The sequence below is a fragment of the Pungitius pungitius genome, chromosome 18, assembly GCF_949316345.1.
Source record: "Pungitius pungitius chromosome 18, fPunPun2.1, whole genome shotgun sequence".
Lineage (NCBI taxonomy): Eukaryota > Metazoa > Chordata > Actinopteri > Perciformes > Gasterosteidae > Pungitius > Pungitius pungitius.
Window position 1 is genome coordinate 14,111,412 of NC_084917.1, and position 22,504 is coordinate 14,133,915.

The window sequence follows — 22,504 nt, forward strand, 5'->3', positions numbered from 1 at the left end:
TTGTAATCATAAAAAATAATTAAATGGCATTTCCATGACTAACAGACAATGTGTATATCGGCCAAACGACAAGGTTCATGAAAATCGGGCCTTTAGTCTGTATTTAGTAACACAAACAGATAGAAGAACCAACCAGCCAAACCAAAAACGTAATCTCTTGGCAGAGCTAGTTAAATAAAAGGTTTTAAACGCAGAGCTGTGTTCTGCTGCCAGGGAATGTGTTTGTAGCTCCTGCTGCAGTTCCTGCCAGCCACCAAAAGAGGCCATGAAAGGTCAAAGATCAAGGAGGGGATCTTTGCGGAACAGAGCTGACTGAGGGTTGTGAGAGTCTCCACTTCAACACACAGCTACAGAGACAGCACGCATCCGGCTGAATGGTGACCAGATGGGGACAAAAATCTGCGCGTGTGTGTGTGTGTGTGCCACAAGTTGGTTGTCTCTGAAAGAATAAATGCTTTGAAAATAATTCAAGTGGGAGACAAATGTGATGATGGTAACGTTCTGTACGGTGTAGCTCAGGGGTGTTTGGGGTGTTTTGTCTGTGCTTGCACGCTAATTTGCCTTTGTGCGCGTTTGTTATGCTGACCACCGGGTGCGTGTCTCAGTGGGGTTGACGTCAGGTGCAACGCAGGTGGGTAGCAGGATGAAGGGATGAAAAGGTCTACAAAATAAACACACCTGATCTCGTGGACTCGTAACAGAATGTTTGACTTCAGTCGTGCCTGCGTGTTTATTTTTCTGAGGCTAAAAAATAAAAAACGGACATTGTGTATGAAATTCTTAGTTTTGAATTGAATAGATTCCGGTGTTCTGTTCATTAAATGCACCGTGTAGAAGTGGTGGCCAGAATAAATAGATACATTATTTTGAGCAACGTTTTTTAAGTTTACCTGTGAGCTTGTTCACAATCCGAGGCGCCTCATGTCTTCCAGAGGCTGCAAGCACATGTGGAAGATGACTGTGTCCCCCCCCTATGATTCTTAATGGTTTGGCCCACTTGAGATCAAAGTGTGCAGTATGGATCTAAAGGGTCCATTGGCTCCCACTAGCTTTGTCAGTAATGTAAGCTAAATACCAATGAAGATGTGGCGCAGAGGTCCAGCGGGTCCAACACCCCTCAGATTGCTTCTGTAATGTGAATGTTTGCATGATGTCAGTTAGGAGACACCTCGCATGGTGGACCCTGCCATCAGTTTACCACTTGATGTGAATGGGTGAATGATGGCACGTAGTGCTAAAGGGCTTTGAGTGGTTGAAATCCATTCATTTTAAGGGAAAAGCCTTGCAGATTTTTGCTCCACCTCTATTGTGAAATTCTGCTTATACATTACTGCATCAATGCTGGGGGTTAAACTCCAGAAATACAAAAATGATAACAAACCGTATATGAAATTTCATTTAGATTTAGCCAAAAATTTTCATTTCATTCAATGAAGCACGGTAAGTATAAGAAAATTCTATAAATTTGAGGAAAATTCAAGAAAGAATTAACAATCACAACATTAATAAAACAATGAAATACAAGTCATTCAAATAATTTCCTTACTTTTGACCAAAGTCACGGGTCACGAGTGTTTTATGTGTCTATGCGTGTGTGTGTGTGTGTGTGTGTGATTGTGTGTGTGCGTGTGTGTGTGTGTGTGTGTGTGTGTGTGTGTGCGTGCGTGCGTGTGTGTGTGTGTGTGTGTGTGTGTGTGTGTGTGTGTGTGTGCGTGCGTGCGTGCGTGCGTGTGTGTGTGTGTGTGTGTGTGTGTGTGTGTGTGTGTAGTTGTGCTACAAGGACAAACAGTGCCCCCTGGGGTTGGGTCTACTTCTGATCTGCTCTCAAGTTATTTTTTCCTCTTCGGCTCCCCATCTTTCCCTCTTTCTAATCCCCCCCCCCCCCCCCATTCCCTCCCCTTTCTTTTCCTTCATCTCCTCCTCTGCTTCTCCATATTTCCTCCATCATTCATGTCTTTTATACTTTCTCTTCTCTCTTCTCGTACCCTCTGTGCCCTTTTCCATTGATGTAGGGGAGGGGAGGGAGTGACAAGGTGAAGTTGCGAGAAAGAGTGATGCAGACCAACACACTGAGAGATAGAGAGAGAGAGAGAGAGAGAGAGGGGGGGGGGGGGGTCATCTGGCCAAAGAAAATCCACCTGCACCACTAAAAACATTGTCTCACTCCTCCAATTTTACTCCGTCTTCTTTCTCTTCTACTCTTAATGTACGTCTGTATCTGTGTGTGTGTGTGTGTGTGTGTGTGTATGAAGAGATGGAGCAGCTGAGAGAAAATGGCTTTACATGTTGCTTTCGGTCGTTCCTGGGCAGCAGAATCCCTTTAGAACCCCCCCTCCCCTCCATTTAAGGGCAGCAGGGCCTGGTGGTGGTCCCCCCTGTCCCCCCAGCAGCGTGCCGTCGGTGTCGTCCGGCAGAAGGCCTCCTCTTAATCGACTCTCTGATGGTCTCATGGTTCAGGTGTTTCTGCTACTCGGCCTGATGGCAGTGATACAAATGGGTGGGTCCTTTACTTCGGATCGTCCCGGCTAGTGAGGCTGTCACACACATACTTTCACGTGAGTATATTTTAAGGGACTGAAGAGGTACATCTCTCCAAAATAACTAGAACACGGTGCCCCCCCCCCTCCCCCCCCCCCCCCCCACCGCCTTTAAATAAATTCCACTGGCGTCTTGTACATTTTTATTTTTGTGGTGCTGCCACTGCTGCTTTTTTGGCTGCGGGCCCCATCTGTTGGCCAGCTGCTAGATGTTTGGGAGGAGTGTGTGTGTGTCTGTGTGTCTGGGATAGTGTGTGTTTCTCCTCTTAACCCTTCACACACACACACACACACACAAACACAGGGAGGGATTAAACACTATTGGCCGAAAATGTTTTCAGGTTCATGAATATGCATAACAAGCGAGAGAGGTTTAAATGGGTAGGAAAGGAGTCAGGGGGAAGGAGGAGACGAGGGGGGGGGGAGGGGGGCTTCAGGTAAAGCAGGAGAGGAGCGGGTAGGAACAAGAGATGGAGGATGAGCTGGAGAAAGAAGGAAGAGAGTAGAAGAATGGTGAAGAATTTGGGGGAGAAAAGAGGGAAAAAAAGATAAAGGATAGACGAGGAGAAGGAGGGGAGAGAAGAAGAAAGTAAAGAAGAAGACAAATGAGGGAGGAGAAAGGGAGGAAAGACCGAATACGACAGTACAGTGAGAGAGGGAGATAATGAAGAGAGAAGAAAGAAGAGAAAAGGCTGAGAGGGAAAGGAGAATGGAGACTAGAGGAGAAGAAAGAAGGGACTGGGAAGAAGAAGAGGAACACATGGGGGGCCGAAGAGGAAGGAAGGATCGAAGCAGCTGGAAGAAGGAAAGAGTGAGTGAGGAGTAGGAAAGGAGAGGGGGGGTAAACAGTGAGGAAAAAGAAAAGAAGGGAGCCCCGAGGACGGGAGGGAGATGAGCCAAGAAGTGAGAAAAGAAAGGGAAGGGAAGGGGGGAGGGGAGGGGAGGGGGGGGGGGGTGTTTGGGCGTGGTGCCAGTCCCAGGAACGGGGGACCTTTGGGCAAGGCATCGGGGGGGAAACAGAAACAGATGGTTTGTGAAGCTTTTATTAGGCTTGGTTAAAATATTCAAATTAAAAAACATATAAACGTTAATCAAGTGCTCCCTGGAAGCGGCGGCTACTTCCCATCGCTGTGTCGTTTTTCTAGAGGTGCGTTTGCTTTGGTGTTTTCCTCAGGTGATTTTCCTGACACCGTGGAATGAAGTGCAGAGGGAGACGCTCTCCAACGTGTGCTGCATTTGTGACAGGGGGGGTTTCCCATGATGCAACTGGATCTAAGAGAGCTAACACAGAGCAAGAGAACAACAGGAAACATATGAGTGTAATAGTTCTAGTATTGTTTTATTGCTCATACTTCAACCCTATTTCAGTATAAAATACCATTTATCTTTCACACATCAGACGAAAGCGAAATGTGTGCAAGTCATATTCAGAAAAACGGTGTCAAGGCTGTTTTTTTTTTATTGTTCTTCTCTTGAACGGTTTTGTTGATAAGAGCAGCAGAGCGGTTTCACAATCAATGGGTTCCCTTATTGGGTCACTATCCCATAAAGAGCACACACACACACACACACACACACACACACACGTCAACTGCTGTCTGGAGTAACAACATGCAAAAAAACACATTTAAAATAGAAAGTAAAAATCACTTTGAACAGATTCATCAGCCCACTGAGAGAGAAAGGGGAGGTTGTTTTAGAGTGTCCGCTCAGTAAAAGTAGGTCACACACACACACACACACACACACACACACTGTGACCTGGACCTAATGAATTCGGCTACATTCAAAATGTCTTCTTTCCCAAATGTCCTCACTTTGCAGATACGTTGCCTTTTTTAAATCTCCTAACTTACAAACAAATGTGATCTCCTCCCACTCGCTTGTACCTTTGACTCGCTCATTGTGCTTTTTGATGCAATGACAACAAAGACAAATTGTGCACACTTGGACAATAGGAATGAGACGTGTCCATGCTGGACCGAGCAGACCTTACATTAGGAACACACTCAGCTGCAGGTTCTCTGGCTGCAGAGCCATTTCAAATGAAGCAGTTCTCTGTGCAGCCTTTGTGAATCACGACAAGCACACACACACACACACACACATTTTAATTTAAATGTACTCCTTTTAAACATCTTTTGCTGGTTTGAATGGTTGGACGTTCAGCCTCAATTTAATTAGCAACTTCCACTGAGAAGAGCTCAAATTATTCATTAGTCAGAAATCCGTAAGCAATGCCAATTTCTTACCGAACTAAAAGCCCGAGGGGCCCAAACTGGCATTACCTGTACAGTCATTTGATTCTAGTTTTCTGCCTTTTTCTTTTCCCGGCCTGTTTTTCACTTAACACAACTCCCTCTGGCTGAGTGGGAGACAGGCGCTAATTGGTGGAATATTAGAAACCATTATTCCTAATTAAACATCACAGAACACACTGTCAGAGTTGGAGCGCCGGAGTGATTTAAGACGCGCAGGAACCTCTGGCTCCGTCACAGAGTCTATTAGCGGAGACGGACGGGGGAACGGTACAAATTGGCAAGCAGACGGAGAGGCACAACAAAACTCTGCCAGGGTTTGGAAACAACAGGTGCGTGTGTATGTGCACGGGCGAATCCCCACAAGTGCACATCTTCGACAGAACAGTCGAGGTTTACCGCTGGTGTTCATGCATTCATCGTTATCAAATCCAATGACCACATGTTACGCTACGATCCTCCTTTATGTGCTTTTAGCACGTTGTTTAGGTTTTCCGTTATTGTTCCTTCTCATCTGGGCATTCTCATCTCCAAATCTTGAGAAAAACACTGTGCATTGCTGCGAGTGTGTAACTCGCTGCTGAAGAACAGTGTAAAAGCGTCCTGAAGATTTGAGTCGTGGTTGATGTATAAATGCTCTGGTTGCCCCGGTAACAAATGCTAAATGGACTGCACTGCTTGTCTAGTCTGCTCAAAGCCATCATTCACTCATTCACACCCTGCAGGCGGACACACGGCTACGGGAGCAGTGTCTTGAAGGTGAAACCAATAGTGATTTGGTCAAATTCTGCACGTATTAACTGAATGTAATTGAACCACGAATAGTAGCAAGGCTGCTGGCAATGACACCATGTAGACCTCCTTTTGCACAAATCCAACATTGTGCTTTGGATTACTTTAGATTACATGCAATTAATACTTTTTAAAAATCATATTACGCACATGCAATGAGCCCTTCGCAAGATGAAAAAGGGCCGGTTATACTTTAAGGGCCCAATGAGCACCTGCATGTGATCAACACAGAGACACAAAGACAAACACTTCCCTGTCAAAAAAAGGCTTGATTTCCAACATATCATAAACAACATGGGGATTTGAACTAAAAAGCAAAAGACTTAAAGTACTTGGGACTAAATGAACCATGAGAACAGCGTATCAATGGTACAGCTGAATCATCAGATATAAAAACTTCCCCACAAGAATCAAGAAAATTTTTGCAAACGTTAAATACAAAATGTGGCTTTGTGAGTAAAACGCAGCAGGAATGGGAACATGGACAAACACCTCAGTCCAGACAATAGTGTGACAGAGCGTGGGACTGTGTAATAACAGAGAGCAGGTCGTCCCTGTGTTGATGATGTTCAAGCTCTCCTTATGCTTTAGTGTCCCCGGAGTCTCTCAGTCCCAGCATGGCGCCTCCTTCGTGATTTCAGGTTTGGGTTTATTGGTGCTTTACGACCCTCAGACCTGCTGTTGTGTATATTAAAACACAGACGCGCTCGCTGCCATGCGCTCACGTGCGAAATCTGGCACGAAAACACAGAAGAAAAATGCAAATGTTGGCGCATTGACATTCTGCACCACAGTCTCTTCTGGCCTTTAACGGCGTCCGGACGGCGGCGGTGAAAATGCACTGCGAACAACTCCATCCAGACATAACGTCAGCATGAGGGACAGCTTCATGGCCCACAGCGAGAATCGACACTACGTCAGTGGGAAGAAAATCAGGTCATTACTGCTGTCAGTGCCTAAGTGTGCATCCTGTACCTGTCAATCTGACAGAGCGTCTTCCTCAACCTTTTCCTCATTTATTAATAGACCAATGCCAATTAACACTAATGAGCATCGGCACTAACAAGCGTCCTCGCTGAACGGAGCTCGATAGAAGTGCTGCGAACACCACCTGAGGAAGATCCTCCATGGTGTCAACGCGCTTGCAAGTGTAAAGTGGTTGATGTGCTTTATCTTTGCATCTTTGGTTGCATGTGAAATCATTTTTTTTATGTGTGTGCGAGTCCAGGAAATGATGCAGGTAAGTCATGGGCACAAAACCTTACAAAACGATCAAGTTAGCTGTTACAGTGTTGAGGCGGTCAATCGCTGACTCTTTTAAAAAGCAACCGGAGGACCCTCTAATCTAATTCTTTGCCATCCCTGTGGACAAAATCAGCATCAGAGTCTCTTGAGAAGCCCTTTCATTTACTTGCTGCTGTTAGAGGGGGGGGGGGCAAGGCTGGATCCGGTCTGCTTGTTTTCTGTCCATGGTGGATCGCTCTTTGTGCTGGAGGAGCTTTTTGGGAACCTACATGATTTCCTGTGACATAATCAGCAGGAATCCGGCCCGGTGGCACAGATGAAAAGGCATGTGTGCATGTGTACCATGTTTCTATTGTTGTGGCTGGCTGCAGTGGACGGTATCATTTCATGTGTTGTTATACTAGCGTATACGGGAGAACACTTTAGTATTATTAGTACATTTAATGAGTAAAACTGACAATACTTCCCACTGAAAGGCAGTGCAGTGAGCAGTACAGGTTGGAAATAGGTAGCACCAGTGTTACCAGTGGAAACAGTTAGGCTGGAGCATCGCTATGGGCACAGTACCCTGGTAGGTGTCTGGAGCACACACACACACACACACACACACACGTGCACTCTGCCAACCATTCAACAGGTGCAGGTTTGTGGTGGAGATGGCGGGGGCGTTTGTGTGGGAATGTTAATTTCCTGCTTTGTGTGTGTGTGTGTGTGTGTGTGTGTATAAAATTGGCTGCTGAAAGCCAGCCAGCTGATGTCAGGCTCTCTTTCTCTCTCTCTCTCTCTCTCTCAAACACACTCTCAACACACTTAAACTCAGCTAACACTTTTTTTCCTCCAGTTTCCCCTCACACATTATAAACAGGAACCTCTCATATAGATCTGGCGTCTCTCTACCATGTAGACACACACATAGCATGAACATAAATTACCTGCTCGCTCTCGATCCCACACACACACACACACACTGACCAATCTTGTGCCAAAAATCCAATTACCCATGGTGCTTTTTAAACAGCTTGCTGCATTAGTGTCGGGCCGCATGTTTGAACACGACTAATAGTTTGAAGGTTAATTACTGAGGCGGCAGTAAGCAGTCGGGAGTTATCACCGGCTCGATATAATGCAATAACCGAGAAACTGCAGTTAGACTGCTTAATATGTTTTGCAGAGGGAATGACTGAAGCTGCATTTAACACCCAGGTGGGTAAAGCCAAAAGCTTGCAAAAAGTAAAGAAGCCCAGAAGACAGTGAACCTTTCCTCATTGATTTATTCCCTCAGTAAACATTGTCTGCTTGTGAAGCCTTCTTTAGTACAGAATGAGGTCCATTCAGTAAACTGTGGTGCATTTAGTCAAGCAGACCATGATTGACAGGTCGGCAGGGCCGCTGCGTGTCCCGCAACCGCATACACCACCTCTACGTCACTCCTCCACCTTCCAAACACGCTGGCTTCCATTCACTGGTTGCGACAATGACAACATGACTAGTGCTGGAAAAAAGGACATGAATAATGTCATGCAGTAGCACCAGCACTGGTATTAGAAGTTGTAGTAACAGCCACATGAGGATTGTCATTATCTGCAGTAACGCTGAGTTTTAATTGAATTTGCTTTTGGCAAGTCGTCAATAATAGAAAAGTTTCTTCTAAGTTCTTCCTAGTAAAGTAAATGAAGGGCTTCATGCTAAACCTGATTCTTCCTGTGTGCGTTTACTCCACTTCCCCTTTGCTTCTCTCTCCACACGTTCACTGGGAATAGAACATATGTTAACTTCTCAGTTGTGATTCTCACGGCCAGAAAAAACATATTTCAGTCACTTGAAGAAATCAACATCACACCACATATTGATTTCCTCTTGGCAATGCCTTGAATGTGTTTGTGCACCGTCTATGTGTGTATGTGTGTGTGTGTGTGTGTGTCTATATGTGTGTAGTTTATCTTACTGGGCTTGTGTGGACCAACCTTTGGCAAAACTTTTTTTGAGGATATTTTTATCTGTGGGGACGTCATGGCTGTGTGGATCCATAGGGTCTGAAGCAAAACACTCCATTCAAAGGCTCGGCAGTCACCCATTGCATCACGTCTAAAATAACAAGGAGAGAGTTGGTATTCATAGTGTATCTTCATGTTTCATACTCCTATGCATAAGACATATTTATGGTTCCCATTATCAAATCAGTATAATCAATTAGTTGTTGTTGACTATAAAAATAAGAGTTTGAAAACAACAGCATTCATTTTAAAGCTGTGTGTTCTATTCAACATGCTTTTCTCCAACAAAATACTGTGCTTCCATCCACATTTGTTCTATTTTCTTTTTGTCTATATTTGCACAGCAGACTACTTGCCTCTCCAATTGTAATCCATTATTCAAATGGCAGTGTGCAGGGTGGAGGATCAAACTGGCTTCATGAGGAAAAGCATGTGGTTTGGGCTGGTTTTACTAAAATCCAAGGCAATGGTACTTAATTGACTTCTTTGGCCCTCTAATCCCTTGCATGATATTCCAAGATGCCTGTTTAAAAACTAGGAGAAGGGGGAATCATAGAAATGAATAGATAGAGAGAGAGAGGAATGTGGTGCAAAACGAGTGAGCGAGAATTATGAGGACGCAGAGGAGGATAGAGGGCAAGAGTGAGTGATGACAGAATGAAAGAGAGAGATTAATAGACGACTGAGGTAGTTCAGAGAGGAATGCTGACAAGTCTCTTTCAAGTGTTGGAGACCGACACACACACACACACACACACACACACACACACACACACACGTCCCAGCGGAGGGCAGGAGGAGACAGCCTCACCATCTGTATATCAAAGCTTCAAATATTACTACTGACATGCACATTTTAATATAGGTGTGTATATTTCTGTGTGTGTGTGTGTGTGTGTGTGTGAGTGTGATAGAAAGACAGATTGATTGGGCTACTTTTCATCCTCTGAAAAAAAATGCTGGTTGTTAAAAAGTGGGCTAGTTTTCTTTTCAACAGATGGTAAGTAAATAACAATCGCTGTAGGCTTCTTTTTGCCACATCCACCTGCATGCTATCTGTCCAAAATCAACCCCATCACAAATCCAAAAAGGGACAGAGGCAGACTGAGCAGATGAGGGAAGAGGAGGCAAAGTGTTTCTTTGGACCAACACTGTACGTCATTAGTCTAAACTAAGACTAGGATCCTGTTATATAAAGTTCAGTTCAGTTCAGAAGAGTCACTTGACTCGAGGTAATAGATGCTACACTTAAGGTCACGATGGCATGCACATACTTCAGGTGTCCTGCCTCTAGTGCTTAACGTTAAATGTTTGTCTTTGTGTGCGTGTGTGTGTGTCTGTGTGTGTGTCCAAACTCCATAAATTAGAATGAGATGAATAGTTAAATATGAAAATATGACAGGCTTGTCGTTTGACGCTCGTGCACATTGACAAGAGACATCTGCCCTGGCCTGTGGAGAGAACAAGTTTGTGTGTGTGTGTGTGTGTGTGTGTGTTTGAAGCTGGTTTGGAGGAGGGCGGGGGTGCACAGGAAACTTCTCATTTACATTTGTTTCTGGGCATTTGGCTGACAGTCTTCATGTGTGCAGTTACGTAAGTGTGTGATTCTTTTAGTGTTATTTTGTGTGTGTGTGTGTGTGTGTGTGTGCGGGCTCGCCACCTTCTGTCAAAAGTGGGGACGAAAGGATGAGGAGGTCTCGTGAGAGCGAGCGGATGAGCAGACAGCGGATGATGGGATGGGGGGATAGAGAGCGACCCGAGGGCTGATTAAAACACGCCTTCTTCTATCTAATAATTTGATGAAATATTAACACAGTTAGCTTTAATTAAATTAAAAGGAGAGTCAGAGGTGGGATTAGCGGCCATGAGAGGACACATTTAGGAAGATAACCCCCTCCCCCAAATGAATACTAGGACACAAGCTTAGCCGCTTTTCTGTTGCACACACACACACACACACACACACACACACACACAGGCTCATTTAGGGAGTGTACATAACAAATTCAAGAAGGCAGCTACACACAAAGCAAATGAAATAACTATATAACCATTATTCAATGATCCACTGAGATATTTGGAATAAAGGTGTCGGTTCAAAAGGGCCAAACTCATGAAGATGTCGATTCATATTTTGATATCTAGAGTTGCAAAGTGGGAGGAGCTGCTGGTTCCTCATTTAGTTTTACCATGGTCTGAATCCCGGAAGTGGGCATTTTTCTGCCAAATATTCAACGACAACATGTTTAATTTCATTTTGTCCAGTGAGTCGTGACGGTTGCTTGTTACATCATTTGTTGGTGTCGTTAATTCGTGAGTCTTTAACGTTGCTGCTCACGTTCGTGCCGTGTTATGAAATCACACACAAAGAAATGTAAGCATCTTTAACTCTGTGTCTTTAACACACGCACATTGAAATAAGAGGATTGCCTTGGTGTGTGTGTACGTTATAAGAAAAGGGCTTTTCCTGGTAATCATGAAGGGTATTAGGCTCTAATAATGACTAGACTAAACAGACTCTGAATGACAAGTAATAACGTTTAAGCGCCTGTGTGGGTCTGTGTGTGTGTGTCGGATAAGTCGGTCTGATACTGAATGAAAGCTCCCAATTAGCTGGAACTATTTGATCTGCATTTACCAGGCCTGACCTGACACACACACACACACACTCTGACGGCAATGTTTGCTCTTGAATATGAGCATTGGAGAGACAGAGTACTATGGTTAACAACAAAAATGCCAGAATTATTCAAAAGAAATAGATAGCCTTATGTAAGCCCATTAATTTGGGCAGTGAGGTTCCCGTATTAGTGCTGTTTGTAAAGAGAGCAAGAAAGTCAGAGGGAGGGGGCTTAGAAGATTGGATGACTGTTCGCCTGGTTTAACATTATCATAATTAATCAGATAACGCTGACATTATTGGTGTTGGAATTACATCACACTTATCTCCCTCCTGCTGCTTGTAATTGTCCCTTTGCTGTTTCTGTAAAGTAATATTGACAATTATTATATGTAATATATTAAAACAGGGCCTGACCCCTGATTTCCTGACTGCGTCAAATTTAACGGCAGCAACCTGTCAATCACAGAAAGCCTGATTAACGCTTTTTCCGCTTTATGGTTGAACTCATTAAAAATGTGACCATAATTTACTAAACGAGCATTAAAGACAAGCGAATGGTTAACTTTCTAGTTTTCCACTATACTGACTGGTAAAATAAGTCAAGTTGAAAGTAGGAATGGACCAAAATCCTTCATACTCGAGAACATTCTGTCCCCTTGAAAACATCCAAAGGACGACGACAATAGACTAAATAGATAGACTTCGGACAACAGAACAAATGGCACCATTGTTTTACATATTTCTTCATCAAATTAAAAGTATCTATATTTGCATTTGAGTGTAAATAAAGGTAGAGTTATGCAGTCGCTGCGTACTTCAATGCTGTTCATCAGATCTCAAGGTAAAAATCCCCATTCTTATGTTTCTTTCAGTGAAGTTTTTTCAAATGACAATCTTCAAGATTGCCTCTTTGAAGAATGCTGTTGGACTGCTATCACCACGTAAAAGTAGGATAATCGCTAAACGCAGCGTGGTGTGGTCAGAGCAAGAAGTGCCATAAAACTGGCCTCCTGTCTCCCACAGCCTTGTTTGTTGGTGATGAGTGAGACGGGAATCCGTCTCCTCCTTGTTTACCATTGGTTGGAATATTTTATTCCGCCCGGTGACCGGATGGTGATGGATGATGATTGGCCAGCCGGATCAGGTCCGGCATGGATTTCCATACATCATCAGACTCGCTCTCTCTCTGCCACGAGGAGCCGCACCTGCGCCGCCTCGCCTCCCCCAAAAATACCTGTGATTAATGTCCGTAGCAGGAGAGGGGAGTAGAGCGGTGAGATGCTGAGGTATTAATTAAACCACCCCAACACCACCCCGCCCTTGTTATACATGTGAAGGTGGCCAGGAGACAGGAAGAGGAGAATCGAGGAGGACAAGGTGGGAGAAACTAATATTAAAACAAAGAAAGAGGAAGAAGTAAAGTGACAAGAGGAAGACAAAGGGGAAGGAAGCCAAATGAGAATACCGATGGATAGACACATGGGGGGTGGGAAGAGGATGGAGAAAAATAAGGCACTATTTAGATAGAGAAAGAGAAAACAAATGGACATAAAGAAGAGAAGGTGAGATATAGTGATATGGAAGGGAGGTACAGAATTAAATAGTTTTAGTAAAGGGCATAAGATACAAATGAAGAAACGGTGGGACATAATGTGGATGAATGAAGGCCCCTGTTCAAGCATCCACAGGTTGCTGCTTTTTGTCCAGGAGACGTACCGCCAATAACAACATCTGCAGCAAGCTACTCAGATAAATAACCCTTATGTGGTTGACTTGTGTGTAAATAGGGTTTGGTATAGCATCTTAGCAAGCTCCTTACCCTCACCTGATGACATGCAGACCTGTAACTGAGTTAAGCTGCAGACCTCATCCAAATGTTAAGCATAAGCCCATGAACGGTGAAGAAGAGGAACCATCAACACGTGGCTTTGTAGAATATTCTTAACAAACATAAAACCTGGCTCATAAATCTTACAACTTATAAAAGCCATTCAGTGTAATACCTGGGCACAGCTATTAAACTATGGAATTAATAAAGAAATGCAAGCCGTGGTTCGTGGGTGGAAGCACCATTGGTTAACGGTTAACAACACTGTAGTCAGTGAACTACTCTGTGGTCTTGGATTGTAGAAGGCGGCCAATCTCTTTCTCTTCATTTATTAAATACATTTAACTATACACTTTTTTAAACCAAGATGTTTGTCTCTTTGTTCGTCCTGAGTTTCTTCATTTTGGAACAACACAGCTTCAAAAGTAACCAGCGATAAACAATACAACATAATGACTGTTCTGTACCATTTGTATGTACCGACCGTTCTCACCTCAGATGAAAAACCGAAGCAACTAAATCGAACGCAGCCATTGCTAAATTACATTATCAACACCGGAATGTTGGAATTGCTTCAAACAGGACGGAATAGAAACGTGATTCCGGCCTGCGAACGTTTGACCAATGAATATTTTATTCTAAGTGAAGTATGGTTTCAGAGAGCGTGCTGCTGAAAACTATGAAAAGTCTCACTGTGGCTGCTAAGATCTGCTTTGCTTTGAGTCGTTCCTTCTTACTATTGTTTTATCATTTATTAGCAAATTCACTCCACACATTTACCTACAGACAAGAGGCTACGCAAAGAAAAACGTGGTGAACAAACTCGGCCTCCTAGCAACACATCTGCCAGTGAGTAGCCACGAGTGGCCATAGCTAGCCATAGTTAGCTTGTTGTTGGAAGTTAAACTCTGTTATACTTTAAGGAGCAGTTTGAAGCAGGTGAACGCGGTGCTGCCTGGACCTTCATGGATGTGGAGGGTCCACTTTTCCAGACTCTGCTAAATGCGCCAAACAAAAGGCCTTTTCAAACTTTTTGAAGGGCAGCAGAAACTCCCTAGCTTTAACCTCTGAAACAATACTAATGTTAATCCTCAGGAATATTAGGGGGATAGTATACAAGCTTATTAGAAAGCTAAAAACAATAATCGTTAAGGAAAACAGGCAAAAAGATATTTTTAAAAAAAAGAAAAGAAAACAGCTCACCCTTTTGCTCCTTTACACCTAGCAGCCACTGTCACTTTCTTTTCTTCAGGAGCCTTATTTAAAAATGCAAATAGATGCAATTACACTGGCCTTGTTTATCAGCAGTTATTACCAGTTTTTTGGCGTTGCCGCGCTGAAGAGGAGCAGCATTTCAAAGCGTTTGCCCTCGGCCACTCACCAACACAGATAACGAGTTTCCTCCCTCGCAGATGTAATTACAGAACTATTTTCTGCAAAACAACTCCACTCCCTCGACCCTTGCTAACACAAACACACATATATATACATATACAAATATGTCTATAAAGATTTTCATGTGGAAACACCATCTATTCCCTTGCAGCAGTTGTAAAAATAGCCCGGTCCTCGCAGAAAGAGATCAGTAAATGGATTCATTGTGTTTTCGGGGTTAATGAGAATTTACTGCGTATTCATGTGTTTGGGGAGCATGTAGGAATGTGTGTGCCGTCTGCGTATGTGTGTAGATTAATAATCTTAGTAACTCATCATTATTATTTCATCAAGAAAATCTTAATCTTTTTTTTGTTGCAGAATGCACGTCCCTTCTCATTTAAATGTTGTTTTGTGTTTACTGGAGAAGAGGTAACCTGAGGTGATCAGAGTTACCTAAAAAGGAATGAAAGAAAAGGCAAGGACATACAAATAGGCCCCTGGTTGTGTCCCTGAAAGTCATTAGAAAAACGGTAAAGAGCTGTAAAGGAACCAATGAAACACAGTTTTATCTCCTGCTGAGCTTCACACCTGTTTTGTTCGCCCACCTCGTCCCACACAGGGATCAGTTCATGGGAAACACATTTAGTTGCGGGTTACTATTGTTTTGGATGCAGTGCAAGAGTCATGGTAAAGCGGAGATCAGGTTGGATGGATGGGTCCAACAAACACAGGACTTTCACATGTGTCAAAGTAAAAAAAAAATGAATTGCCTGTCAGTCGTAAATTCTGATTTCATTCAGACACTTTGTGTCATTGATCCACTAATGTGCGGCCTTGTTCTTAGTGTTTCATTGGTTAGGTTGAAGCATCAGATAGATAGGAGAATAATATCACAGTAAGCCAATCAGACAGAGAGTAGGGTTGTGTCTTTGCTATGGTTGGCTCAGGAATCTCTTTTTCATAACAGTTAGATGGAACTATATTTCTGGCAATAACGGAACAGTGTTTTGCTGTCGGGATAACGGTTCACGATGTACGCGTTAAACAAACACAGAACCTGACCAGGTGGCTGTGAAACCCACAACCTTACGTCCTGTGTGAAAGTTATCAAACAAGGAAAAGCATTTGAATCGTTTTCCTCAACCTACAACCTCCCCAAACAGGTTCCGCATCGCAGGCTCTTGCTTATTTTTTTCCCATTTTTTATTGAGATGTACTCAATACAGGTCTCTTTGTGTTGTGTGAGTAGCTTTTCCTTTCCAGTGTGTTCTGAAGCTGCTGTACTGATAACTCTGCTTGTTCTTGATAACTGTTTTTTCACACTGCAACGCTGATTATTTCTATCCTACTTTATTGCATTCCAGCCAAGTCTAAGTCATTTATACAAAGTCCCACCTTTCTCTCTGAGGGTTTCACAGCCTGTGCAGCATAAAACCTCTAATGTTAGACACTCTACTCAGAGGGAGAAAATGTAGGGGGGAAGGGAACCTTCCTCCAGGATGGATAAGGATCTGGATGTGGAATCTGATGTATTTCTTCAGTGGGTAGTCCTGTGGATATTCAATAAAGGCAAGTTAATTCGACTTATTGCTCTCAAATGTGCTTAAAAACTGTTGTTATGTCAACACGTAAAGTGTAAAGTGAAATTCATATGTTCATCACGCGCCATCTGTGCACACGTCAATCTGTCACGGCAACGCAGCAAACCCGCAGCTGAGGAACACAAACCTGCACACACACCTGCACGCAGGTTCATGTGCACGTGCTCAAATGTCACTGATAAGCATCACATATGAGAGCACAGATGCCCAGTCAAACACAGTTGACGCACACACTCCTGCAGCGAAGGCATCGCGGTGCAGATGCATGTGTTGAATGCGCAGGATGCGACGGCACACATGAGTGGTTGTCACGGCGTTTGGATGACAGATGTAGCACTCTGGTCTAGGCAGGGTTCCAGACACAGACCCACGCACACACACACACACACACACACAGACACACACACAGCTAAAGCCACTCTTCATTTATCAATAATTGGTTTTTAATTCCATTTGGCAGCCAGCAGCGCGAGCAGCAGAACAACGACAATAATTAGTCCATCAGAGGGAGAAAAGGAAGGAGAGGAGGAGATGGGAGGCAAAAGTTTTAGGGAGCGTCTCAAAAGCGCCGCAGACCCACCTGACCATTGACAAAGAGATTCTTTCTCTGCAGAAAGAGCCATCCTGGTTCCTTTAGACGGTTCACACAAGGGAAATAAGTGCGTTGTTAGATGCTAAATTCAAACTGGCGCCCGCTACATGTGCGCTATCAGAGACTAATGACTTTTTGAGCTGTCAAGTGGGTTGAGCGACGAGTGTATTGATTGAGCTCCGCCTCCAACCACTGGAGCGTGATGGAAAACTGTCTTCTGCTATTTGGGATTTTTTGCTGGGAATGTCGCCGCCCAAACAGTTTTACTGTAGACTGCAGATAAAAGACCACAAGTCGATTTAACCGCGGTGTCAACTCATTCATTTAGAAGTAGAAGCGTTGTGACTGTTATTTTAATTTAACTACACAGGATGAAAGTTAAAAGACGTGAGGGTGAGAAGGTTGTTTGTTCTGCCATCACAAGTTTTTATTTGGACTGTGACCATTTCAATTCTAAATCCCAAATCAATAGATATGAACTCTCGATTACAACCTTCAAAGTTAAAGATCTGAGTAAAACTCAACACTTTTACGGCGACCAGGTGGGAAATGGTTAAACTACTGGGAGTGCAATAAAAAATACTTTCTTCCATCCAAACAGGCCAAAGAGCGCCTTCGTCTCTCTGACCCCGTGATGACCTCCTGGTGACCCGTCATTGCTGCACTTAATCAGCGTAAAAGCTTTAATCCTCCACAGAGATGATTCCAGATTGTTCCCATACTGCGGCCTCGTTTCATTACATTTCATTCAAATACTAACTCTATAGAATTAATTCTAATTTATTTGATTAGCAAAAGTGGAGCATTCGAACGTGGCTCTGACTGGCGCGACCTCTAACCTTTTTGATTTGCCGAATAGCAGATTGCAGTCAACAGTTGGCCAGAGGGATGTGACCTCCCTTAGAGTTTAATGACACGCGCAAAAACACAAACCCACACAAACATAAATAAATCAGGTTTTTTTTCTCCCTCTGGTCTGAACTGTAAACGTGTCTGTACCATGTGATCTCGTCTCGGCCCCGGGTCACATTGCCGATCGGACCGTCAGCGCCACCCCTCCCTACGAGGGTCGAAGTGGGCAGTACCTGGCCCGAACCTGAAATGAGTTTGACACTCCTGCTTTAAATGGAAGAATTCAGATTTCTCAGAGCACTGGTCCCTGCTCCTGTTCACTCGTGGTCCCAAGCAATAAATGTTCCCAAACATTTCAGGGATGGACTTCATGTGAGACTAAAGTCCTTCTCAATTAAAACATGCACTCCCGGGTTAGTCTAGTTTGAAAGGCTTGTGACTGCGAGGTCTCTTAAGATGTGGCTGGTGATAGTAATGTTGGGGACAGTTAAAAAGTAGCCCTTAACCCTTTTTATTATGACCATCTCCTAATGAACCGAGGGAAAAGACCTGAATCGTTACGATTCAGTTACTTTAAACCTGCATTACCTCTACTGGCAAGCAGGAGGCGACTCATCAGGGGGCAAATAGGAGCCTCGTGGTATAAAGTCTCCTCTCTCTTGATTTAGTCCCTCAGTAAACATTGTAAACCTGAGTTACAATGGTCTCAATCTCTACTTGTAAGTCTTCTTCAATACAGCCTGATGGACATTTAATACATTTCCATTTAGAACAAAATAAACCATAATATTCTTTTGGGCAGGAATACTGTGATTGACAGGCCGCTGTCACTAGCAGAGCCGTATACGGCGTCTCTACGTTAATCCTTCCATTACAACTATGGTAGCTTCTGTTCATTGGTTGCCGAAAACCACATGGCAGCGGCCTTTTGAAGCCACATGGCCAGATGTTCACGATAAACGCCCTCCTCCCTCCCTCGTTTATTTCTCTATTCTTCTTTTATTTCAAATCAATCCAAGTCCATCAATTCTCCTTTCTTTTTTTCCCATTTATATTCATTTAAATTCTCATTATATTATAAATATAAAAGGAACAAGAATTGAATCATACTTTCGTTTTTCTTCTTGTGTTCTCCTCTCGATTCATCACCACCACCCATTTCACACACACACACACACACACACACACACACACACACACACACCTTTGTTCACAGCAGCAAGTTGAACAGCTGCACCTGCAGTCTGACAAAGGTGGGGGATGTGTGTGTTTACATCCTCAGTGACCTTTGCCCTCTAGCTGTCATCCACGTAGCTTCGCACCTTAGATACGTTAGATAGATCAAACCAGACTCTACATGCCCCTCACCCTGCACTTCCTCAATAAATTAAAAGTTAGATTACATTTTTAACACAACGTTTACTGTCCATAGAGTGCTGAAAAAGTATGAAGGCGTTGCAGCAAACAAATTGCATGTCAAGTGTTCAATTCACATTCAACTAGGTCCAGTTGGACAGAAATAAACGTCTAAAATGTGTTAAAAACTGCCTGTGGAAACCCTGTATGAAGGATAAGTTGCTTCGAAGATGGATGGACGGATGATTGTCTGTAGTATCATCTGAGAGGATTAAAAAGCTTGAAATCAGTCAGTGAGTTTCCTGAATGGCTGAGTGAGAATAACAGCTGAAATAGAAGCACTCAATGTGTTTATAATTTGGATGTTTTTTAAAATCTAGCAGTTATAGCACTAGGTAGTCGGCCTATTAGTGCCCCCCCGCTGTATAGACCAGCGGTGGGTACAAGTGCTTCTTTAGACTTATATTAGAGACATGATGCTCATCCTCCGGGGAGCAGGGTGGAAATCTATGGACTAAGCGTCAGGCGGTGGACAAGCCTCTGGGGGCAATGGGCTTTTATTATTATTATTATTATTATCTTTTTTTGTTGGAGCTATGCACTGAAAATCAGTTGGTAACCAAAATCAGGAATCATCTTTCCTCATGATGATCAATGGCATAGTTCAAACAGAACTATGGATGTCAATGCTGCTCTGTGTCTGCCAGAGAAACGTACAAAATGATAATATGGTATGTCAAACTGGAAAGTAGGAAACAGTCCAGCGTAACAACATTTGATCAAAAGGCACCATGCATTTCAGCCCATTTGGAAAAGGTGTGTTTTTTAGGCACCGCGCTAGTCACGAACAATCGGGGGCCTTTAGCACTGAGTGAGCGCTGTCTGATATTCAGAGCTGTGAGCCTTAAGGCGGAAATGTAATAAATGTAAACCTGCAGGCTTTGGGATAACCCATTTCCCATACAGCTGGTGAGAAAGTATGCCGTGCTATCCGATCCCTCGCACACATACAGTGAGGACACACAGCTGCTGAGGACAGAGCAAGAGGGACAGGGAGATGTGGACGGCGTGGGTCCACCTGACTCTAGTTAGGGAGATTATTGTTACAAAGTTCCACCATTACGTGGTTTAGTGAAGATGAAAAGTCTGTTGGGCTCATGTAGTCCAGTACTACAAGTTAGACCTCAAATATGGAAAATGGCTAAAAATGTGCAGGCGGCAAGAGAGTTCAATGTGTGGACAAGTCCCACAAGTTTGTCACATGGTCTTTGGTTACGTTGGAAATGTCAAGTTGTCCAGGATGTCTGTCAACATAAGAACTGCACGGCCGATGAAGTAATGAGGTGCAGGTGGAGAGATGGACATGGAGTTGGACTTTTTGAGTGATAACGAACCGGTCGGGAGAAGTGACGAAGTGGTTGGTGGGAGGGACAGAGAACACAGGGAGACACACAAGTCAGGCGGTCACTTAACACTCAAAATGAGTCGTCAGGCCGAGAGCAAATCGAGCTTTATGGAAAAACACATTCCATCATTAAGTAATGCATCAGCAGCTGTTACACACATCGTTGTTCAGGGGGACACAGTCGGTTGCCGTTGACCAATAGCAACTAACGGCTCTGTAACAAAGTTTCCAGCTGAAGTGCAGTGCATTAGTCGTAATTAGCAGATTTAGTGACGCTTGAATTGGGCACAAGGTGGGACTTCTAAAGCAGGAACTAACTGAAGTTCAGCGTGCTTGGCTGTCCAAACTGTAACGCACAGCGCAGAGAAAGACACACACATGGAGGGAGGGAAAGAAATGCCACGAGAGAGTCAACCTGAGGACAGACAGATGTCCAGAAGGTGAGAGCCCTCAGCCACCAGTTCACCAGTTGAACAAACTCCCTTCTGTCCTTAAATATTTACCCGGTTGCCGGGACAACAGACATTCTTCCCGTCCCAGTATTTTGACATTTGGGTTTCCCCGTCTGGAAAACGTTGTTGTGATGAATGAGGGTATGAGATTTTACGCTGACCACAGGTGACGTTATGGTTTTGTCTTTATTTTCATGCCCCCTCCACAGGTGTGAAGCAGGTGTGTGAAGGGACACTGTCAGCTTATAAAAAAGGTTAAAAGGTCAAGTGAAATGTTCTGCCAACTTTCAAAACTCCAGTTTATACCTCCCATATATTACATACATTGTTTTTTACCTGCTGACCTTTAAAACTCTGAAAGGAGGTTGTTGTAACATTACAAAAATCCCAGGAAAGCCGAGCCTTACTAGTGGTCTGGACGTCGACTGGACCCGATCCATTCACGGGACGTGAGCATGTTGGGCAGCCACTGTATATCTAGAAACTAGAAAGTTTGTGATCTGCAGGTGAAAAAGGCACGTTTAGCAAACGTTTTCACCAGTTCTTCAACCTTTACCTGCACGTGGCTTTAAGTGAGGAGCCTAGTTGAGAAGAGTCGACAAAGCGCTTCACAGCCTTCACAAAAACACCCAAACGTGTAGACCTGCAGAAGTGGATAAGCATTAAGTCACAGTGACAGTGGGGAGGGACGCTGACCTCATCAGGCCCATTACAGCGCGCGGTCTCACGGACCCTTTAAAGGAGCCCAGCGCGCACACAGCGCTCAGGGACCGTGCGTCGGCCTGCAGCTGTGCTCCTGCACGGAGCTGCACGCTGCAGCAGAGCAGCTGTTGATTGGCGGCTCTAATGACATGCGGCGGCATTCAAACCAGAACGGAGGAGAGGGAGAGGCTGTCGTTTGGACAGATGCCAACATGTCCCTCTCCTCTTCCTCTTCTCCTTTGTGTCTCCCTCCTCACCTTTTTCTGCATCGCTCTTTGTTCCTCCGTCCTTATCCCCTCCTCTCACCTATTCTGCTTACTCTTTCATGCCTTTCTCCTCGTGTTAATTCCTCCAATATCTATACTTTCTTTTTAGTGTCTTACCCAACTCCATTTTTCATTTTCACCTTTTCTGTACCTTGTCTATCTACGTTCCCTCTTCCTTTGTCTTCCCTTTTTTGCTGCTTTTTCTTCTCACCTCATCCATTTGTTTCCAGCCCTCCTTCTCTCCACCCGGTGTGCAAGTGAGGGGGTATTTGTGTGTGTTTTGCTTACAGCTGAACATCATTAGTGTACCAGGTAGACACACACAACACTTTAAGCACACAAACATGCCCGTGGCGGACGGACACACCGCTGCACCTGCACCTGGCCTATTGCACACAGAGCGCGTGTGTGTGTGTGTGTGTGTGTGTGTGTGTGTGTGTGTGTGTGTGTGTGTGTAAGAATGTTATGCAGAGCTGAGGATGACAGAGATAAATAAACATTTTTTTAAACAGATTTCAAATGAGCTTATTTTTAGTCAAGGCAACACATACACACACATACACACAAACACACACACACACACACACACGCATGTTCGGATACAGGCTCTAACCTCTGTGTAGT

At 44.0% G+C, this 22,504-nt stretch overlaps 1 protein-coding gene across 1 annotated transcript in view; it reads left to right on the forward strand.

Annotated features, from left to right (window-relative positions):
• Positions 1-1,832: 1,832 nt before the first annotated feature.
• LOC134102879 (asparagine--tRNA ligase, cytoplasmic-like) overlaps positions 1,833-22,504 on the forward strand; it is an 80,805-nt gene continuing 60,133 nt past the window's right edge. Inside the window, exon 1 of the mRNA XM_062558814.1 lies at positions 1,833-1,839. The gene's annotated coding sequence lies outside the window, so the exon portion shown is untranslated. The remainder of the gene's footprint in view (positions 1,840-22,504) is intronic.